The sequence below is a fragment of the Rissa tridactyla genome, chromosome 8 (assembly GCF_028500815.1).
Source record: "Rissa tridactyla isolate bRisTri1 chromosome 8, bRisTri1.patW.cur.20221130, whole genome shotgun sequence".
Taxonomy (NCBI): domain Eukaryota; kingdom Metazoa; phylum Chordata; class Aves; order Charadriiformes; family Laridae; genus Rissa; species Rissa tridactyla.
In genome coordinates this window covers 15,933,513-15,956,886 of record NC_071473.1, presented here as the reverse complement: position 1 = coordinate 15,956,886, position 23,374 = coordinate 15,933,513, and positions in this window count along the sequence as shown.

Here is a 23,374-nt window from a genome sequence, read left to right as displayed (position 1 = left end):
AGCAGAGTTTTGTGTCACCAAAGCAGATGGTTGTTCTTTCTAAAACGGTAAAGTGTATAAAAGCCCAAGATAGAAATAACTGAGAAACAGCACAGATACTAGAGTAGGGATCACCTCTCCATTTACAAACATCAGATTATAGGTGTTTCGGTAGGTCTTAAAAGAAAATCCTGATAGCTGTGCTGTGATTAACTGACCTTATAGGTTAACTCCATATGGAAATTAGAACAGGTCCGGCGGAAGCTAAAAAGAAAAAGTAACCCTGTTAGGTTTTGTTTTCTTTAGTATTAACTTTTTATCTTTCTTTCATTTCTGGTAAAGATGAATGTTCTTGTGCTCACAAAAGACCTACTTGTATGCAATTCAGATTTGAGCACCTCCAAGAGGGGGGAAGAAACCATGGGCTCCAAACTTCAAGCCTCATTAGTGTCATCTGTAATCCTTACAGATTACAGATGTTACTGGACGTAACAGGCTCATGGCCTTGTTGCATTCAGGGTTGTTATCTATAAAGAAGAAGGATGTCAGAAAGTAGAATGAGGATAAACTGTACGGAGTATAACTGAGATTTTTATTTCCCTCTAATTGCATAACTTTGTAAATATTCCTTCTCTAAAAAGGCAGCAAATGTTGCGAAGTGACCCGGAGTGATCTATACATTATGTTATCCCTAACATCAGACATAAATGGGTAAAAAAAATATGTACTGTGTAATCTCATTAGTGCTGCTGTGAAGCTGACAAATTAATTCCTTTAACACTTTATTCAACTGTGAAATACAACTGTAGGGAATATACTTACACAGAAATAAAGCATATACTGCATATACTAGAAAAGGTTTCTGTTTGCAACGTTGTCTCTGACTAATGAGTCTAAGAAGAGTCTAGAAAAGAGGAAAGGAAAGCTAGCTCTCCAGCTATTATCTTCTCCGCAGAGTTGACATACACAGACTCATTATTGCATTATGTTTTATTCAACAAAATCACTTTAATGTTGCAGCTTAAATTGAATTCACTAAAGCATCTTCATCTCTTGCTTAATGTGTCTCAAGCGTCTGCTTGCTGTTTGCATTTTCTTCAGAATTATGGCAGGGAATCTTTGGAAACAGCAAAATTATATGCAATTCACAAAACAATGTGGCTGTAATGGGGTAATCGGCCTTCAGCGTAATTAAAGGAACATTCCCTCATCAAAGTAATTCTGCAAGAGGCCTAGAGGCTGTATTGTACAAATCATCCAGTTAGTAAAATTCTTTATCTGATTTGCATTTAAAACCTACTTATGCAAATAGGTTTGCTCAGTGGATCAGAAGAAATGTAATGACTTAAAAAAAATGAGTTATTAGACAAACCTGCTTCTTTTCTATAAATCACGGTGTGTGATTTTATTCACCTAGAAATATTTCAATTAGTCTTGTATATAAGGTCTTCTGGAAGAGAGGAATTCCTTTGATGCATACACATAGCCATGTGTGACATCCACTCTGGACATGACAATTCTACTTCTCCGAAGTAAAATCATCCCAAAACATGGGAAAAAGCAAATGCCTTTTCCTTATCTAATGATTTGTATCAGAGCACAGGAATTACACTTGCCATTTTGATCTGAAAGCTTGATTCCTAGTTTAAACTAAAGCAAATGACAGTGAAAGGTGACATGTGAGAATTAGTAATGCACTGTGGAAAAGGCTCATTTTATCAAGGTTCAAATTCTCTTGTAGCAGATGGCAAAGTCCCATTTCTTAGACTAGCTTTAGCCTTAAGTACCAATGCTGGTATAAGTTTCTAGAATCAGGACGTAAGATTTGCAAGTTGTATTTGTGTTTTGCTACTGTTCTGTAGCTACTAATGCTTCAGTTGATATGACCTTTTGTCAAAATACATTTTTTCTTTCGTTCGTTGTTCATAGTATCTATATAAACACAGTACTCCTTTAGTACTTTTTAAATAGCAGGAATAGTTCATGAAGCCATGTTAATCTTTCTCTCAAACACCAGTTCAGTACATGAACAAATGCATTTTAGACAAAACAGTGTGAGGATGAGCAAAGGAACTATGTGAATGTCTCCTTCAGTCAAACTGTTTAATTCATACTAACAAGTAGTCTGTACCTTACTATTCCTGGATACACCATGTTTCAGTCAGAGTATCTCATGGCTAACAAAATCTGGGACTGGAATTTGGGGATTTGCAGCCATTTAAGCCAGATCTCGAGCTACTTGTTTTGGCTGCCCTGAGACACAGTCTGAACAAATAATTAGTCTCTTCCTTGGGACTATTCAGACACTAGCTGTTAGGTGATTTTGGGTCTGGGCTCAAACTGGACCTTGTGTCTTAAGCATTGGGAAATCTAATTCCCATTAAAGGTGCCATTGCAGCCACTGCCTCTGCTGTGTTACTGTTCTGGACCCCTCACGTTCCTTCTCTAGGCCAGGTTTCCCCTGCTGTTCCCTGACACCACCTTTGAGGTGTCTCAGTCTTTAATAGTCCCAACCCGAAAGGCATTTACCCCAGAAATGATGGAGGGAATAGCAGGATTTCTGTGTTGCATCCGATGAGTTCACATGCAGTCAGAAAGGATCTGATAAATGGGAGTATTTTGAGAAGAGAGGATTTTAGTTTCAGTGGAGCTAGGTGAGGTTACAAATTGATTGTTAAAAACTTCAAGGCAAGGCTGGATGGGGCTTTGAGCAACCTTGTCTAGTGGGAGGCGTCCCTGCCCAGGGCAGGGGAGTTGGAACTAGGTGATCTTTACGGCCAATTCCAACTCTTAACCATTCTATGAGTCTATGATTTTAAGACTACTGTTTTGTGGTGATCAAGCACTTCATTGGCTTGCTTTATTTTGATGCTACTGGGAAAAAAGTGTTCCTTTTTCCCTTTGATTTACCTTGACAAAATTTCTAAGCTTCTCTCATATTTGTATGTTCCCTTTTCCACTCCAGGGTATATACGCTTTATGGTAGTCAGTCTGTAAAACTGAGGTGAAATATCATTATCTACACATTTCACTAGATTTGCATTGTCTGAGCTTTGATGTCAAGGGAAAACATGGAATAATAAAAAATAAGCACCAGAACTTTTGATAAAATATATGTTAAGAATTAAACTCTCAAACTTGTGGAAGAGTACAGCCCTGTAATTTCCATCAGTGTTAATTTGCATCACATAACTGTCCCCTAGGCACTAAAATTTAGCAGCACATAAAGAACAAAGGTAGAATTCTCTTTTCTCCCCCCACCTTTCCATTTTCTACAAAGTCTTCAGAGAACGAGTGCTTTCAAAGAAAAGCCCCAAGGAGTATGAGGGTTCCCTGGCAGTGCTGGAGGGTAGAGAGAAAGCAAGAAAGAAGCAATGAAGAAAATGACAGTGACTCAAGCACATACTAAATATTGACTTTGGAAACAGACTAGGAATTCTTATATTTAAAATACAAAATATTAAAGTTAGCTTCAGGAGACAGGTGTTTTCCTCTTGTCCTTACTGTGACCTTCTGTTGCTCTGTGTTTCTATCCCCATTTATGCGAGGGGGGATAAATATTTTTAAAGGCTCTGACAAATGCAATGTTTTAGAACTCTCATATGAATTGCCATTGAGTAATATAACAGCATTTATAAGGGGGCCTACAGGAAAGCTAGGGAGGGACTCTTTGTCAGGGGTGTAGCAATAGGATGAGGGGTAGTGGTTTGAAACTGAAAGAGGGGACATTTAGGTCAGATATTAGGAAGAAATTCTTTCCTGTGAGGGTGGTGAGACACTGGAACAAGTTGCCCAGAGAAGCTGTGGCTGCCCCATCCCTGGAGGTGTTCAAGGGCAGGTTGGACGGGGCTTGGAGCAACCTGGTGTGGTGGGAGGTGTCCCTGCCCAGGGCAGGGGGTGGCACTGGGTCGTCTTTAAGGTCCCTTCCAACTCAAACCATTCTGCGACCCTGTCATTTACCTGTTCTGCTGTATGAACTTTTCTGTTCAGTGCAAGTTTCTCAGACAAGCGCAGCAGCCTCACAATAGCAAGCGTTCCCGCACCTCGGGGCGCTGTCAGCCCGCGGGGGCCGCTGCCCAGGGCCGGTCTGAACGGCCCGCGGCGCCGCCCCGCTCCGCCCCAGCTCTCGCGTGCCCTGCCGGCACGCGCCCTCTCAGCCCCGCGTCCGTTACTTGAGGCACGCGGCGCTCGCCTCAGCGGGCGCGTCCTTCAGAGCGGAGCCGCTGGTGTCCTGAGGTGAGGAGGGGGAGAGGCAGGGCCGGGAGCGGTCTGAGGGATGAAAAGTTGCTCAGCATTTAGTCCTACCTAAGAGGGAAGCCTGCGAAAGAAAACGCTAGAGAAATCTTACTACGTTGCAGAACAGAATCCGTGTTTTGAACCTGTGGAAATGTCGTTTTTATTCACCTGACCAACAGCAATCAAATCCTGTTTGTTTCAAAAACAAATGTGTCCGAATTTTTTGTTCCAGCTTTGATATCTAAATTGTCATTGCCTATCAAGATTTCTGTGTGAAAAAGAAAACTTGTGTGTGAAAAGAAAAAATTAAAACAGTGTTTGGCAGTGTTCCGTGTGAGAAAGAAAAATTCTGTGTAGGGGAAAAAAAGAAAAAAAGCATTTCAGCAGAGCGGACGATGTTCTGCCTTGTGTTTGTTCCTGCGCTTGGGTGCTGGAATGTTGCTTGTGATAGGAACAGGCTCAAATAACTCAGTGTCTTCAGAGCAGCTTTTTGAAAAACAAGAATATGCACAGCCAAACACTGAACAAGAGAGAGAATACAAAATATCTGCAAATTAGCTGGGCGCTATTTATTCTAGGTATTGAATGAGTGAGGAGTCTTGAAAGGAAATCTATGAGAAAGCATTGTCATGAATGGCTGTGTCATCAGCCATGGTCATGGGGACTTGAGTATAACGTGCTTATTTTTCTAGGTCAAATACAAAACAAAAATTGAACACAAAAGCTTCTTTCTTTTTAAATTTTGAAACATTTCAGTATCTCAGAAGATTTCTCCCTTCTTCTTGAGCTATTTAGCAAGCTTGGTCACAGTTTCAGTCCCCCTGAAATCTAAGTATTTTGACAGTTCTGCTATTTGTCAGAGTGTTTCCTAGCTTTAAGATATGTAACAACATCTTGGATAGCCACAAGAAATGGCTCTATACAAAAATAAATTAGAAGACTCCTGAAGTTAGGTACAAGGAACATTGGCTATATTTTATTGACGGGGAACAATGAGATATTGTAGACTATCCCTTCAAATTCCTTGCAACTCCTACAGGATGTGTGAGGGATAGCTGTACAAATGTGAAACACAATATAAACTGTTTGATTTTTATTTATTACTGTGTGGTTAAAAAGAGTGTGATTGGCAAGATTTTCTGGTATCTAGGTCCTAGGACTGTGGTCCAGATCAAGTTAGATGCTGTGAAAGGACTGGGACATTGTGTGCCCCTGAGACCTGTGTGTACTCCCTGGGGTGACAGCTCCTTTCTGAAGCGTGGAGCTTCCCGCAGGCAGCCAGGCAAGGAGGGAGGAGGGACAGAGGTGCAGGATCCAGCACGGGGAGATGCCAGAGTGGCAGGCAAACTCCTTTGACTGCAAAAAAGGTCCATGACTGTGCTTCAGAGCAATGGGAAGATTTTTCCTATCTGGGAGACATCTTATGGGCTTACTCAGTTTGAAAAGTCTGAAAGCTATGGGAGTAGAAAGACAGACTGAAGTAAAGGATACATCTTTGCAAGAGAAAAGTAGGCATCAGAGAAAATTAGTTTCAAAACGTCATTTATCTGTTTCAAGCCTTAGTGCTGAGTAAAGAGGTAGTAAAGTGTAAACACGTAGTAAAGAGATAATTCATAGTACGGAGCTCACATGCTTCTAGATTCATAGTTTATTTTAATAAACCTATTTATTTTAATAAACCATTAGCAGCTGGTGGCCTTTTGCGTGCTACCTGCAAAACATGAGGAAGATGCATCCAACAGCTTTAGCAATGGTTAATGTTAATATTATTGTGTTCTAAACTGTTTATTAAACTTACACTATCTGTGAAAAATTACAAATTGCACTGTTTTTAATTATAATTTCGTTTAAACAGACCAAACTTCATGGGGTGTTTCTACTGTCACTTTCTCCAATCAATAACCACTGAGATCAGTAAGGCCACCCGCCTCAGGATTACCAATAATGGTGAAGTCTGGATTATACCACAGATGTTCCTGAGAGAAAAATACAAAATCACATCATACACTTTTTAACTACAGTTCAGGTTAGTCATGGGGTTATTTCTTTTGGGATCAGTGTTTTTCAGGATCTCATCCTAATTCCAAATTGTTTCTTTTGGGAATCCAATGTATTGTATTTTTTAACGCAGTGATCAAGTGACAGGTAGGTAAATTAACATATTCTGTCTATAGAGGTGACACACATCTCATGTATTGATCTGACTGGAACTGAAGTTTGCCGTTTCCTGTTTACCACAGTTCCTCTGGAACAGTCCTATGGAAAATACTTTTCTTAAGGCTCATGCTATGAAGAAAATAAAACAAATCTCTTTAACCTGATTTTTCTAGTATATGTCTCTTTTTCAAGTCTCCAGCATTTGCAATGCGCTTATTCTGCTTTCTCAGACCCATGTATTCTTCAGTGGTGTGGTACGTGGTGTTCTTCATACAACAAGAAATTGTGTGTGTTTCTGGATCTATTCATCCATTAATTGAATATATTTAGCATTCTTTCATGGCTTAGTGAGAGCTGGCCACCTGTGTCCTTAAAGGCATAACTTGACAACACTGGAAAAAGTAGAGTGATGGTCTTTGGAGAGAATTTTTCCCTCTTGTCCAAATTGTGTGTGAATTTATTTGGGGTAACTAATAATTACAGTCTGTGTGCCACAACATTTTATTATTTTTTTTTAAAACAAACACAAATAGAATACGTTGTGAAGTGTGTTCATGAAAAAGGGTTTCATAATTCCAGAGAAACTGCAGGAACTCAAACTATTAAACCATTTTGGTAAACAAATCAGTCTGCCACTTTCTCCATGTCCTTACCATGTAAGACCAATTCAAAGAAACAAACAAACAAACAAAGGAATGTTTCTTGTTTATTTCCTGTTCTTTGATGTGAAATATGTTCTCTGTTACCTTAAAAATGTTTCCTGAATGTATGAGAGAAATATATAATTCAAAGGTGAACAAATGTTGGTGAGGTGACAATGGGGCAAATAGCACAATGTTACGGAATTTGATTTCTTCTAGAATGATGGGTAGCACGAGAGGCATAAGCAAAAGGAATAAAAATCACGTTGTTCCAACTCCTGATTTTGCTTACCTTTCTTGTCTCAAGATTGCAAGAGATCATGGCAGAGAAGTAGCCAAGTCTGCTTCCACTGTAACAAAATGTCTGTATTCTGTGGGGAAGATATTACACAGGAGGACATGTCTTGCAAGTGCATAAAAGAGAACCGGAGAAGGCCCTCTGAAAAAGGATAACATTTCTTTGAAGGAGTAGCAAAGCTGGGCAGAAAGCATCTGTTGGGAATTAGTCACAGTACTGCTGGTTTGTAGAGGAATTAAGCCAGACTTGGCTTGAGATATTGTCAATAGTCAAGAACAGATTGAAAGGGCTACATGCCATCATTATCCTATGTACAGTTAAAAAGAAAACACAAACAGGAAACCTGCCTCCCCCCGTATTCTGCCCCACCCCCCAAAAAAAAAAAAAAAATTCATTCAGGTGCCAACCAGAGCCTTGAAATGGAGAGTTTGAAATGGAATATCTTAATGACATCTACATCTTCTATGAAGAATACTGGTGGGTCATTTCTGGGAAATACTTAGGACATATTTCAGATTTGCCTTTACAGTTGTTACAATCTAAACATTTGTTTACAGTGAAGAATGGTCTGGGCAATCTGGAAATCTAACAGCTCACTCCCTGTAAACCAAGCAGGCTGGACTGGCGAGGAGGCAGGCCAGAAGCACTAGCTAGCTACCCCGTCAACAGCTCTTCTGGCTTTGACGAGTTTTTGCAGAATACATAGATTCCACTGATTTGGTACTTTCTTATGAAGACATATACTGTTGGAGTTAATGTGTGAACAGTCCTAGCCTTCGCTTTTATTCCTTTATTGTCTTACTCAGGTGTTGCCTTTCTTCAAGTTGGATTATATACTGCAGGGAGCAGAGGACATTTGTATTTGAATTACAAACATTTCTGAGGCTTATTTGGGCATGAGAGACCTGATGGGGTAGGTGGCATATGCAAGCCTAACATGCCTACCAAAACTGCAATTTAATTGTGTATTTTGAAGTGGCTTACATTAGCATAATACAAATAATAAGTTCTATCCCCACATCTGCTAGCTCCAGATTGGTATACATAATAATGGTTTTCTTTAGCTTAAAAAAAGACATATAAACGAAGCAAGTTTCAAAAATATCCTAATGGGATGAAGGCATTCTGCTGCTGGCAAGTTCTCGTAACTGGTTGTATTGTACTTGGATTTCACATGCAGTGAATAATAGAAAAGTCTTAAACTTTCATGTCTTTAAGACCTTAAAGAGCAGCTCATGAGTCACTCTTACAACTCCTTATTTTTGCAGTGTGCTTCATGTGAAGAGATCCCATAGAGTACAGTAGAGCAACTTAGGACTGACTAGTTTCATATGAAATAGAGACTAGTCAGTGCCCTTAGGTTGCTGGGCCCTAAGAACAAAATGAGTAACCACATTCAGCAGTGGCTGTGAAACTCCTGAAGAGGTGAGGGATGCGTGATGATATTTGCTTTGAGGTGGGAGGAAGGAAGAGGAATGAGAAATTAATGGCTCCACTTACAAGTGTACACTACACATCTCTACTAAGAGCCTACTGCAAGAAGAAAGGCTTCAGGGCAGCTTTTCTAACCTCTGCTGCGTGTTCTGGCTGTACAGAGTGTTATTTTGGTTCATAAAGTCCCTGCCATACCCATGTAGCGTTCCATAGGAAATCTAGGAATAGGATGGCACTGAGTTGGGTATAGGCTTACACATTGGCAAAGGCTTTTTTGCTTTTTTAATTTGTTTTGGTTTTGTTGTGAGTTTTTTTTACAGTTATGTGTCTACTTTGTGTAGCCTTGCCAAGCCTTGTACTGATATGTCAAGTCTTGATATACACAGCAATGATCTGTTTTTAAAAATTCAGCATTATAAGAAGTTTTCTGTGGTTGTTGTTGTTGTTGTTGTTGTTGTTGTTGTTGGGGGTTTGGTTGATTTTTTTGGTCTCCAAAACGAAAGGGAGCCTCCTAAAATGTAATAGGTACATTATTTGCTTCCAATTTGCTTCCAGTTGAACTAGTTTTCTTTCTTCCAGTATACATGTACCCAGAACAGGGAATGTAGAATATTAGATAGGAGCTAATTTAGTATGTAGAAATTGCCACCTCTTTTTAATTAACTATTGATTTGGGGAATTTGTGTACTGAGTTTAATCAAGTGTGATGAGAATAGATAACTTTACTTAGTTTGTTTGAATTTAAGGTATATAAATCTGATGCAGGGCATCTATATTTTAGGAGTGAAGCTTCCTGCTAGAAGCAATCAGTATCTTCCCTGGACCTAGGAATTCAAACTGCATGTCCACTTCGTTTTACTGGAGTCTCTCATTTACAAAGTTTTATGTGGCAACAGAGATATTTGATCTTAAAAAAAATCAGTTTAGTATTACCATCACCGTATGTAACTGGATATGTTCTGGAAATGATGCAGACACTACTTTTCATTAAGAAATGAGAAATGATACCGCCAGTGTTAGCTGAAGCCTGCATCATTAGCTGTTGAGTGGGGGGAAAGTGGAGCTGCCTTCAAAGTTGAGTTTCCTTGCCTACAGACTATGAACTAGGGTGAGGAAAATATTCTGCCGAAGAAGTAGTTTCCTATGGAAAGATTGGGAGAAAAGTCTTTCACTTTAGTTTGAAAATCTCACCAATTATTTCAAATTAATCATTCTAAAATATTTAAAAGAATCCAATAATAGACTTCATAGGTCTTTTTAAAAATGATGGCACAAAAATCTTTCAAGGTCTCATTGTTTTTCTCCACAGTCTCACTGCGAGCACTTTGTATTAATATAGTATATTATAGTATTAATAGTATAGTATTATAGTATAGTATTAATAAAATTCTTCTTTGCTCTGGTGATACCAGTTATTCCATGGTCTAATAGGTTACTCTATTAGAGTTTTTGATACTCTAAATTTTAATCCTATTGGCTTAGTCCCTGAAGAGTCATCTCCCTCCTTGGTGTGTTCATCCTCCATATATTTCAAGAAGGTTATTGTTCCCCTCTGTGATTATTTAGTCAACGTATTACACATTAAGTCTTTAATTGTTTCTTCTGAAGAAATCCCTTTAGCCCAATTTGTGGCTTAAGTATTTGTGGTTATTGAACAAATAACCATCTTCAGTACAAATGGATGCTCTTACTGCTAGGTAAACAAGCTTTAAATCAACAGTCTAGCTTTTGAGTGCTTACACTAAGCATTTTCTTAGCCTTAATGTTGGCTAGGTTCAGCAACTACCTGATGGTCTTTCACAATTTTTTGCTTATTTTTCCATAGTAAAAATTTCAGCTGCTGGTGTTGTTCTCTGTGAGTGGTACCACTGACTGCTTTTTTGTTATTCTTACACTGTGAAAAGATACACCCCTGGAAGAGGACTGCAAGCCATGATTTAATGCCACTAGCTAAAAGAAAAGTATGCTAATTCTTTTCACAGTCATAGTCTTTTCATAGTCGTAGCCTTTTGGATAGCCATTTTCCAGTACAGTTCTCTTTCTTTTTTCCCACCAAAAAATGACTATCAAATGTAGTTTACAGTCTGGCCCTCAGCTACTCCTCAACGTAATAATCAAGTCCATGGTATACAACTGAGGTTAATTGTTAAGGAATAACTTTTCTGTTTTAGATTTTGAAGGATTTTTGCACTGGCTAGTACAACTATCAGGACTAACTAGCCTGACTTGGGCTGTTGCACTGCACTGGTAAAGTGCCTTTAGATTAACAGCATCTGATGTGTCTGGTATCAGACTACAACTATTAAAGTTTCTACTAGCTTAATCCTGCCGAACAGGTGTAAGGGAGAAATTCTCCCTTATGCAAGGGAGAAACACGCAAGTTTTTAAGTGGTGTGTAGAGGAGTTAGGAATGTCAGTGTTGTTCAGGGTCTATTGATCGCTCACCTTTTAAATAAAGAGCCATAACTTAACATACTGTTGTCACAAATGGCTGTAGAACATGTATGGGGCAACTTTTTACATGAAGGAGGATTAGGTAAGTATCTCTTGAAAGCTGAGGGGTCATTTCTTCCTCTTATTCAATCTGTCAGAAATAGATCAGTTTCCAGAGCTGGTCAATGCAGAGGCTGTTTACAAGAGAAATAAAAATGGAAGGACCTCAACTCCCATTTAAAAAATACTTTTTCCCCACGTTAATATAATTGATTTTTTTATAACCTGGTTATTTTACATAAAACCAAATAGAAATAGGTTGCTGGGCTGAAAAGAAGCAGCAACTTGAGCCATGGTTGAGAATTAGCATGTGAACTACAGTGGCAATTATTTGTGCTATTGAAATGGCTTAAACCTCTTACTGGTCAGGGTGCCTCCTGGCTAGGGACAGATTTGCAACATGAGCAGGAACACCGAGTTGTATTACAAAACTTTGGGCGTTAGAAATCTCTTTTCATGATGGGGTGTTGTGATAGCATTCCACCCAGACAGAGCTGCTGAAGGGAGAGCATGCAGTGCAGACCTCAGACTGCAGGAAGTGCCTAGGCCTCTCTCCTGGGGCAGGGATAGGCAGCAGACCTGCCTGCAAAAGGTGTGCCCAGGTGGAGAAACTCCAGCAGCAGGTGGCTGAGGGTAGCAGGCCTATCAAAACATTTGCTAGGGAGATAAAATTTAATATTTATTTAATATAACCTTACACAGCACTTTGTTGCCTACGTAGAAAATTGTTTTGTGAGACTTAGATTCTGTTATTTGCTTTGGTATTTGTCTGGAGTGACTATCAGGTCAGCCCCTTAATTTATGCCTCAGTTTCTCTACATACAAGTGTCTAGAATAACTGCAGATGCATTTCAAGAGTACATATGCTTCTATTGATACACAAAAACAGGCATTGAAAAAGTTAGAAGCAAAGGAACTATGTAGGAACATAAGAAAATCATAGATAAAATACAAGCAGAAATTCAGACAAATTATCCAGAGGTGAATGCATTGTAGTTAATTTGGTGAACTGTATTTGTATACAGCTATGATATTAAGAGATGGACTTCTATGAACTGAATCACCAGCATACAATGTTGAAATCTTTTCATCTGGTCTTGGCAGATCTGCTGGGCCGTGTCCTGAACAGCACGGAAGGGAGAGTGAAGTTATAGTGGCGATATACATCTATAGTCTCTCAGAACACATGATCTTTGAGGAAAATCATGCAAGGAAGTGCTATAAAGTGAGAGCAAGTATGGCAAGGTCTGTCTCTTTAAGAAAGTAAACATTATAGTTGTATTAAATACTTTACTGAAAAAAAACCCTATTTAATTCTAAAAGCTGCAATGTGGCTCATTCGTTCTTCATTAAAACATTCGGAGTAATAGCTTTCAGCTTGATACCTAAACTTAATGGTGGTGCAGAAATGATCAATCAAAACATAATAGCTAATGCTGTGCATGTGTTATTCTAGCTGCTGTATAAGCCAGCATTATTATTAAATTTAATGGCTTCTCTCCAGGACTTCAAATTCTATGGCATTTAATTACTTCCTTGTGTGGTTTGCACCACAAAGGTTGCTGTTTAAACACTGTTGATAAATAAAGAGGAGACCTTTAAAACTGCGAGATGCAGAGGCTATATCTCAATTTTAAACAGATCATTCAGGTCTGATTAAAATGCAATAAATAAAACTGCTGTTATTGTAGAGCATGCTGGCACATGCCAGCAAAGCTTCCTTCTGTGTTGTGAAACTTGGGCACTGGTGTCCATGCTCAAAGCACAGCTGAAGCTCTCTGGGGCCAAGAAGGATTTTGGGGAGAGGTTTTCAGAGGACTGGGGGGGACATTTGTCTCTACTCTGGTAGGTGTTCTCATCTACTCTGTTGCTTGTGAGTACACAAATGTCATGGCTTTGGACCCCATCACCCAAGTTCGTTAGTTTAAAGCATGACTTTCTAAGTGGCTGCCACTCCCCAGCAGCTGTTTATAAGTGTCTGCAGGTGAGTTGAGCTGGCTTTAGGGGCTGCCAGCACCACTTGGCTCTCCTGACCTGCTGCCTTCTGGCTGGTGCCTCTGCACCCACCACTGAGGGTGTACTGGGATGTGAGAACCCCCTCACGCTCCTGGTTACCTCAAGTGCCTCAGGCTCTGTACAGTGATGGCACACAGCAGCTGCTGCTTGGAGTGTCAGCTTCCCACTGTTTGGAGAACAAACGTAAGTGATAAAAGTTACATGTCCAATGAATTTCTGTCAGTCATAAGGGTAGTTAGCAGTTCCCTGTTTTAATATAGCCACTTTCTTTGAATAGTAGTGTATTCTTGCCCTTCTGCCCTAGGGGATGGCTTTCTCACAGTTAGGTTTATAGGTGTCCCTAGGGTAAAATCAGTTTAGATCCAGTCACTTAATCTGAACTACAGAAAGATTGGCAGAATCTCACCCTTTAATGGTTATAGTTTCTTGGTCTCCAATCTCTCATGACAGATTTCTTTAGCTTCTTGTAGGACCCATACACTGCCCAGTATCTGACTCTTTGTCATTGATATGTAGAGTAACACATGCAGCTTGCTTTACCTGGGGCCTAATTGTAAATTAAATATACTTGCTTTACTGTAGCTGCTAGTTCTGCAGAGGTACAGCGGGAATTTTTTCCCTTTTCACTTTCTACAAAGAACAAATAAGGCACTCCTTCCCTTAGTCTCATTTCGTAGAGGATGTTAGATTGATTTATTTCCATAAAGGTGACCGTAAGAAATTATAATTCCGTTCCTTAGAAAAATACATTCTGGAAGTTTAGGGAGTTGACTAAATGGAGGCTGGTCATTGCACAGCATCAATACTTGAATGAGAGAGAGGAAAGGAGCACAAGATGTGAAATGTCTTTGTATTCCAGGTTTGGTTTCTTCCCCTGAGCTTCCCACCTTCACTTCAGTGTGTCTTTAAAAATATTTATTTCACCACAGCTACATTCTGAGCATAACACATCAATGAAATAAGTGATACTAAGAATGAACAATGGGCACTTAAGGGGGTTAGGAGTCTTTTACCTGAAATAGTAGACTAATTTTGAGGTTGATATGAGCAGATATGCATTAATCTTTTCTGTTGCCCGTGGGCAGGTTTAAAACTACTAACCCACAGCCTGCTTTACATAATAGCAGATAGTCAGATATTGGTTGTGGCTCCAAAACCTGTATTCTATCCCCTGGATTAGAAACTGCCTGTAGTACTTTCTTGAAATTTCTGCTCTTTCTAATATAAATTGCTTCTATAGCACTTAGGCACCTGAGATAATGCATGTATAAACAAAACTGGAGAGCAGCCTTGCCTTTGCCATTTGATAAAAGGAATAGGAGGAGGCAAATAACCTTGCTATGTTTGTAAGACACTGAATGGGTTTCTAGAATAGTGTCATAAAAGGCTTTGATGGATCAGGACATATCTTTCAATCCCATGTAAAGCTGAACCCTCGTCAATTATGAGACACTTTTACAAAAGGCAGAGACAGTTTCTTTCTGCTTCATGACTGAAGGAAATGGGATCTCTTTTATTCAGGGCTGATATATGGAGGAAAGTGAACTTGCTGAAAATCAGTTGGGATCGTATGCTTTTTTTCCACTGGAGCATCTGTGATAATAGCTTACTTGCATTTAAGGCAGTAAGGTTCACCTCCTGCTCAGGATCTTGGTCTTTTTTGTGGCTCAGGTAGTAACAGACACCCAGAGTTATACTTTATTTTCTTCCTTTGGCTATGATGAGAAGATTGTTATCTTCTTCCGTGGAGGTATGCTATAGCTCAGTTATTTCTACTTCTGTTGTTTCCAGGTTGACCTAAACTGATCTTTCTTTCAGAGTCTACCAACTATTCACTTGGTTAAAGTAGTTACCTTGACATTGTTTAACATGTCTGGTTTTGACCTGATTTCTTTACTCCTACAGTATAGACAATATTGCCTTTAACTGATAGAATCCATTTATCCTGTACGTGGATTATGATGGTATCTATTTGCCCTAGTTATGATCAAGCTTCTGTTGCATTAAGGTTTTTAAAGCATGAAGCATGACACCACTTCATCAGAAAGATAGAAGGCAGACAAAGAAAAGGGATGTGATATACAAACAAAGCAATAGCTACAAAGTGTGAGAGGGAAACAAAGCTTTTTTAAAGGAGGGTTTGAATGAGGCAATGCTGAAGGGAAAGAAGTAAGGAGGGGACATTGAAGAAGCAGAAGTTGTAAGATGCAGATGCTACGGGGATTGGAAGAATATTCAGATGACAGTCACCATGCCTGAATGGTTGCTGAATGTTACAGCAGTTCCTTTATCTCTTCCAGCCATCTAATTTGTGCCTTTGTGCCTTCTGCTCCTTTAGTAAGTAGCTTCCAGTATTATGATGATAATGTTAGCTTTTGAGCTGACTATCTCTGAAATCCCTGATAACATTTCTCATGGCTTCACTGATCAAGATGGTATTGTAAACTGGAATAGTACTGGAAAGAGGAACAAAAAAAAACCCCAACGAGTTTAGTGGGAGCCAATTGCTGCATTTTTCAAGCTGCTTGTTTTGATTTGTCAGTTACTTCCTTGCAGTCCTGTGCTTTATCATTGTTCAGAGATGTGCCAGTGAATTTGGGAGATATGTAAGAGTTGCAAAGTGATTTTTTTTTTGCTCAAAGACCAAGGAGAGGAGAGCAAAAGGCAGCTTTCTGAGTCTGAGCTCCTTCTGACACATCCCTTGGTAATACAAATAAGTTTATTTCAGTGCATGACAGCTGTTGCTGCCAAAACTCTGAAGTCTGTTCCTAGCATGGAATCTAATGATGAATAAAATTAAGGATTTGGAACTGCCAGTACATTATTAGGCCTCAGCCACAGATGGTGGGATAGAAAACACCTTTCTGGTATGTAAACCAGAAATCCTTAAGGAAAAGCTAGTTTGTGGAAAATAGTTTTCTTGATGGTACTGTTGCCCCAAAAGCAGGGTCGTTTACCCAGTGTGCAAGACACCAATGTACGCAGAGCAGAGGTATTTTATTATTGCATATTTGTGCAGATATGGGTTCTAGGTGGTATGCCACAAAGCTAGCACACTGGTTCTCAATATCTTTGGTACATTTGTATGATTTGAAACACAGAAGTACACGCCTTTGGTTATGATTATTGTTTAGTACCTTATCTTAACAATTTCTGTTGGTTAGTATTATTTCTCTCTTTCATCTAAAAATACAGTGCCCTTTAATTGATGTGGACATGCTCCAATACAGGGAGCGGGTGGAGGGAGGTAAGTCTGTTTAGTCTCTAATTGACTTGGTGATCGTGATCTCCCCCTGCCTCCTTTACCTTTCCCATAGTTACAACCAACTTGTTGAGTTCATGCTTTTTTTGCAATTATCCAGCTTTCAGCTCCTCCTGGGGTAGGATGTTCTGGTTTTATTGGTCTTTAGATCTTCTTTATCGGCTTTTCAGTTCCTCCTCAAGGATACAGTTGTTAGTAAGGCATGCATTGCTAAAGTAGCCAAGCTTACTTGTTACAAAGTAGAATATCCCTTTTTTGCTGTACATCATTTCCTCCCTTGTTGTACATCAGTACTTTGTAGGGAAACCTGAACTTTAAACCTGGAGTAGGCAGGAGATTTCTGTATCCTTACAGAGGTAATAGGTGCTCTAAATTTTCCTGTGTACATTTTTGTTGGTGTGTTTTTTGGGGTTTTTTTTGTTGTTGTTGTTTTGGTTTTTTTTTGGTTTTTTTTGCAAAAAGGAATTGAACTGAACTAGGTATTTAAGATTTATGAATAAGAGTTTCATTAAGTTGGTCTCTGCATGTTCCTACTTATACTGCTTTTTAAAATTTTACAAGAATGCTCAAGTGGAAGGAAAGAGCAAATAAAACTGCCTTTCAGTATTTTCTTTCCTCAAAGAAAATACGTGGGACGTATGAGTGGGACGACTCATTGGATGCTAATTTGAAACAAGTAAGGCAAGCTGTTGTGGTGGTGAAAGCATGTGTTACATGACTGGAAATGGCACCTATATTAAAATACGCAACAAGGGAGGAGAAAAGGGTGAAGAAAGCAAAACCTAGTTGTCCTCTTGCCTGAGGCTTAGTTGTGTTGTAGGACAAGCAGATATGTAATATTAACTACACCATCTATTAGGAGCTTGAGTGGAAGGCATTTATTTTATGACCAAGGATGCTGAGGAAGAACCTAATAACTTCCTGTATTGGTTACATTATGAAAGCCCCAAGTCTGTAAAACAGATGTAAATACATCCTTGTCCTTCTTTCTCCTATCCTTATTTAGTAATCTGTTTGCCTCCAGTATGGAATCATCAGGGCCATGAGAGCACAAATGGACCTTAATTGCACAGAGCAGCCACAGCTGGCCTCCTCCCGCCTGCTGGGTGGTGTACAGGGGATTCTGAGATACTCTCATTAATTTGTCAAGATGATATAGAGATTCCATAAATTTTCCAATCACAAAAGGTTGCTAGTTCCCTATGATGTTCAGAGACCACTTAACATACTATTTCATTTTTAAGAGAATTTGAAAGTAACAAGCTTTCTGACTGACATCTCCTATTACCCAGCGTTCTTTGGCCAAGGTACCTTTTCTATATTCCAGTCTTGTTTCTATATTCCAGAAGCTATTCTGGATGATGTGTCCTTGGGGGGTGTATCTTTGAGGCCGCTGTTATTAAGGGCGTGCATTGCAAAGACTGTTCAGATTGTCAGCTGTCACTGAGGTCACTGTGAAACCTGCTGTAGAGATGTTGTGCCAAGCAGCTTTGTAGCATGACAGTCAGCACCTGAACTTTCTCTCTATTACATTTAGAAAAACAGGTCTGGTTTCCCTGAATTGGGTTTGGGTGGTTTTTTTGTTAACCTGATTTTCCTAGAAGCAACAGCTTGCCACAGAAAAGCATGACCAGCTTCAGGCTTTTCATTGTAATTGAAAATGCAAGCTGTATAGGTCTTAAAGTTTTTGAGCCAGCCTGAGATTTGCTGAAAACGCTTTCTCTAACAGAAGCTCCTATTCCAAATCTTAAATTTTAAAAATATTAAACTAAAAATTAACTCTTTTAAGAGGGCTTAATGTCTTGTAAAATATAAGTGAATGCACTTCTAACCCTCTGAGGATATCAAGAGGGTTGTAAATCATTTCAGCTCTTTGTTGCTTTCATATATAATGAGATAACATACAGTACATGTTTTGAAATATGCATGCATTGTATATTTTCATGCCATGAACTACTCTTGTGCAACACTGAAAATAGTATTTTACACTAATCAGCTTGAGCAGTTGCTATGTCATCAACATACTAAGTTCTTCATGTGGTTGTGTTTAACTTACAGTCTTGGCAATGGCGAGCAGCTGACCTTAAACCTGAGCACCCTTCAGAATGCCAAGCATACGCCTATGCTCCCTTCAAGGCTAAAACAGGGTGAAAATGTTTCAAATACTTCTGGCTGATCTGCACAAAAATGATGAAACCCACCCTCAGCAAACATGTCGTTATAGCTGCAGTATGAAGATTTCTTTGGAACTTGTATTAAACTGCTATCATTCTGATATATCCAAGTCCAAACTCCTATCAAATTATGAAGTCTGTAACAAACCATGAATAGCATATTTTGTGCCCTTGCCCAGTCTTAATTGCACAGCAAAAGTACAGAACTAGCCAATACAAATGGCCAGTAAATGAGAATGCTGAGATGCTCCTCAGGTTCCTACTGTATATGTGATCTATCTTTGTTTTCAAATAAGTAGTCCAAATACTTAAAAATATTTCTTTTGTGAGAGAGGTACTACAGTTTAAGGGCATGTGAATGGAAAATTAACTTTGTGCTTCGGTATGTTTAGTGTGACCATGTAAGCAATATTCCATCACAGCCAGGGTCCTTTCAGTAAACTGACATCAAAGCACTTAGGCTGGTGCAAAAGGTTTCCTCCAGAGGACTTAAAACAGCACGAGAGAAAACATAACCTGTTTATGATCTACTTAGGAATTTTCTATTTGTGTATGGGTTCAAATTAGTTGGGGGCAATATTTTCAGGCTTTATGTCTGTAGGCCTTTGCTGAGGGGGAGAAATGATGCTACTGATGCATGGTGCACAACACTTGTGTGGTGCTGTGTAACCCTGCCTGTCAGTCTGTCGCTTAGGAGACTCAAAATCCATGCAGTGGGTTTATAGGGTATATTTGTGCCAGAAGGGATTCTGCCCTTCTGATCTGTGTAAATCGGTAATGCCATTTGAAACTGGTTTTGTGTCCTGTCAGCTATAGTATTTTGTTCACCAGTGTATAGTATTTTTCTCACCGGATTTTTATGGTCCTGAGCTTTTGAAACAATAAGTAAATATAACCACTTTTTAAACTGTTCTTCTATACAATAATTTTTTCAGTAGGAAAGATCTTTTTCAGAAAAATAGTGGTTTATTAATTACTCTCTGGCAATTTAAGATTATCTTTAAAGAAAAATAGGAAAGACCTGGGATTTTGATGCTTTATGTATGATTTTAAATATGATAGGCTGTTTATAAAGCCTATAGTAATAGGCTCTCCTTTAATAGGTTCTCTTTATAAAATTACTCTGGCTTATAAGGGTTACACAGATGGAAATTGATGGTAGGGAGGGTAATGCTGATAACGGCATTGTCTACTTTGTACTCAGCAGGTGTGAATCCAGAGCAGCTCTCTTGATACAACTAGATAATTTGAGATGCTGTTTTCTGGACTGTGTTTTAATATGAGCCACTTAACTGACAATGCTATTACTCTGCTCTCCAAAGAGTGCCTGTTTAGTGCAGTGGCTTCAGAACTGGATGTTCAAATTCCTCAAAACATTTTAGGTGTCATTATTTGTTAAATGCAAGACTGAAATTTGATCTGAAAAACTCAGGCAAGGCAGTAGGTGACATGTGCAGTTCCAATATACATGAGAATGTGTATATTGGGAGATACATACATATTGCTCCCAATTGCAATCCCCGGATGTTTGCGATTTTTGTGCCCGGTGCTGTGGCAAGTGGAGGAGGTGGGTTGGAGGCTGACATGGCTAGGAAAGCCCGGCACCCCAAGCCTTGTGGGGAGAGGAAAGCGGTTCCCAGAGAGCATGAGAACAAGCCACGGTTTTCCTTCCTGGCACCTTTGCTGTGGGAGCAGTCCCCAGATGTTTGTAACTTTTGCCCCCAGCACTGTGGCGAGTGAAGGAGGTGGGTTGGAGGCTGACATGGGTAGGAAAGCCCGGCGCCCCAAGCCTTGTGGGGGGAGGAAAGTGGTTCCCAGAGAGGGTGAGAATAAGCCATGGTTTTCCCTCCTGGCACATTTGCTGTGGGACCAATCCCTGGATGTTTGCAATTTTTGCACCCGGTGCTGTGGCCAGTGGAGGAGGTGGGTTGGAGGCTGATGTGGCTAGGAAAGTCTGGTGCCCCAAGCCTTGCGGGGCAATGAAAGCGGTTCCCAGAGTTCCAGTAACTACTCACTTGAACGGATGTTTGACAAGCTTATTCAAAGGATGAATAAGATTGGGTGTGCTGAGACTATTGTGAAGGATGGAGATGGATCATATAATTCATCACATATGCTTAATGAAGGCCACAGAGAAAACAGCAATTGCTTTGATTTAAAAATTAATCCCATTGTTCAATTAACTATTTAACTATTAAATATTCTGTCCTATTGGCATTTTAGTGACACTAAACCAAACCAGCTCATTCAGTTAAATGCTCACTTTTTCAACTCTGATTCGACATTATTAAGGCTCAGGTTTATCAGTAATGGGACTCTTAGGACTTGGATGTTAAACATTTTTAATCGGAAGTCCATAGTTCTAACTGGTGGTAGGCAAGATTTTTAGTTAAGAAGTATTTCAAAGTGTTACAGAAAATTATGTGGGAATAATCTACTTTCTTCTGAGGGATTTCACGCCTGCTGTCTACATTTGGAGATCATGGCATGGTAAGGATAGTGGACAAAGCAAGAAAAGTACTGGGTCAATGAAGGGAAGAATTGACTTTATAAATGTATTTAATAATATATATAACTTTGTGTTTTGACTAAAATTTACTGAATTGTAGATTTGAAAGTGTCTTTGTTTCTAACACCCTTTGACTTAAGAAAAGAGATTTGTAAAGTGGATTAAAACACACATGTATATATCTGCCATAGTTGTGCATGTCTTGCATAATATCCTGAAGGTGGGATTGTCCTGTCGCCAACCAGGCATGGTGGCAGTGGGAGTGGAAATTGATATGTTTTCCTGCACAGAATGCAACTTGTAGCTTTGGAGAGAAATTTGAGGGTGTAAACATTGGGCTGTTTTGGTTGGTAGAAATAAACCATACCATTTGATCCCAGGTCAAAGAAGCAAGCCTTTCCACTGTCTGTGGACAATACTTACAGAAGTCCTGGCACGTTTCTGATAGTTTCATGGGGATATTTTGATGTCTGATTGATTCTGAAGGATTTAATAATCAGTGATATATCCTCTTTTGTTTTGGTGGGTTTTTTTTCGTATGGCCATCATAGCAGATGTAATTGTTGCATCCAAGTGTTCTTCCTAAGCTGCAGTCCCTCCCATTAGGCACACATAGCACATAGGGGAGATGTATCATGAAGTTGTTGTTGGGAAGGAGGATTTCTATAGTTCTGTCTTTTGCCAAATCTTACTTATTACATGTCATCTGCAAGGGGCAATTTTGAAGCTGCCATATTATGGCATGAATCTAGTTCCAAAGTGCTCATGAGATCTTTGCTAGAGACCTTTGCAAATACCTACAGTCTGTTCCAGTACCTTTTGAAGAACTTTGCGAAGGTTTGGGATCATGCCCCTTGAAACCCAAATGTCTCAGTAGTTCTAGACAGAGATATCACTTTGGTTTATATGGTGACATGTGGCCTGCAATTATATTTTGAAATATAGGCAATACAGAAGCTACCATGTAAATAGATTATTTCTTTCTCTGCTCCTAATACAGAGCAGAGTAAGTTTATAGGGAAACCTGAAGCTATAAACAATGTGCTATAAACAATGGAGTCAGTGCCTCCAATGTTTGTCAGTGAACATAAAACAATAATAAAGAATAATGAAATATTTATAAGCTTTTAGAAGTAATTACAATGATGAGGTGCAGAGTTTAATTTGGAAGCAATAGCAAAATAAATGAAACATTCATATTCTATACTTATTGATTCATTTTCAGACTTATTAAAAAATAACTTGTCCTCTTCATAGCAATAACATGTGCCAAATTACCTGATTAACATAAATTTTCAATTCTGTTTCCCTCCTGTTAAAGTAATTTTACAAGTGGGTAAGTTGTCTGTTGTTCCTTTTCTTTTTTTTTTTTTTTTCTTTTATCAGAGCACGTATGAAAAGAGATCTAAGCTTTTAGTGCTGATTATATTGCCTTTCATGGGCAGGACTGGTGTTTTATGTTCTCCTGCAACACAAATAAACTTACAGAGTCTGTGTTTTCACTGCAAAGACCTACATTAGAGGGCTTTAAATCAGAAGATTAGTCTTATGTTGGCTTGCAAACTAAGGTGAGCTAAGGGAATGCAACAAGTATTTCATTAAATTAAACGTCATAGTGCTCTGATATAAATATCATTCTGAGGTAATTCCCATCATTTTACTCATTAAGACACCAATCTCCTATGTTATGGTGGTTGTGAACTGGTTGAGCTGAATTGCAAAATCACTTGGGAATGGTCTAACTCTGCTTATGCTGAACCGGCCTGCTTTCAATGGGAGCAGAGTTAGAAATAATCTCTTGGCCAATCTGTCCTTGAAACTCACTAGGAGTGTTGTTTCCTTGGAAAAGTTGAACAAAGGGATCATTGCCAAGTTTAAACTCTGATTAAGTAGGATGCAAATAATGGATAGGCACCATCTTGGCATTCTACAGGAGATAAAGTTCACCCCGTGAATTGAAACAACCATCCTCGATATTCCTCTCTATTTCAGTTGCTTATTTATAAAGTAGGTACAATAAAATAAAATAAACCTTCTTTACATTGGAGTGTTATGAGACTCAATCATCAGGGGTTTTTTTCCCTTTATACCTCTGCCCAAATCCCTATGTACTCCCTGGTTTCTTGCATCCCAATCCCATGGCTCTCGGGCAGCACTTGGTGGAGGCCAGCCTTC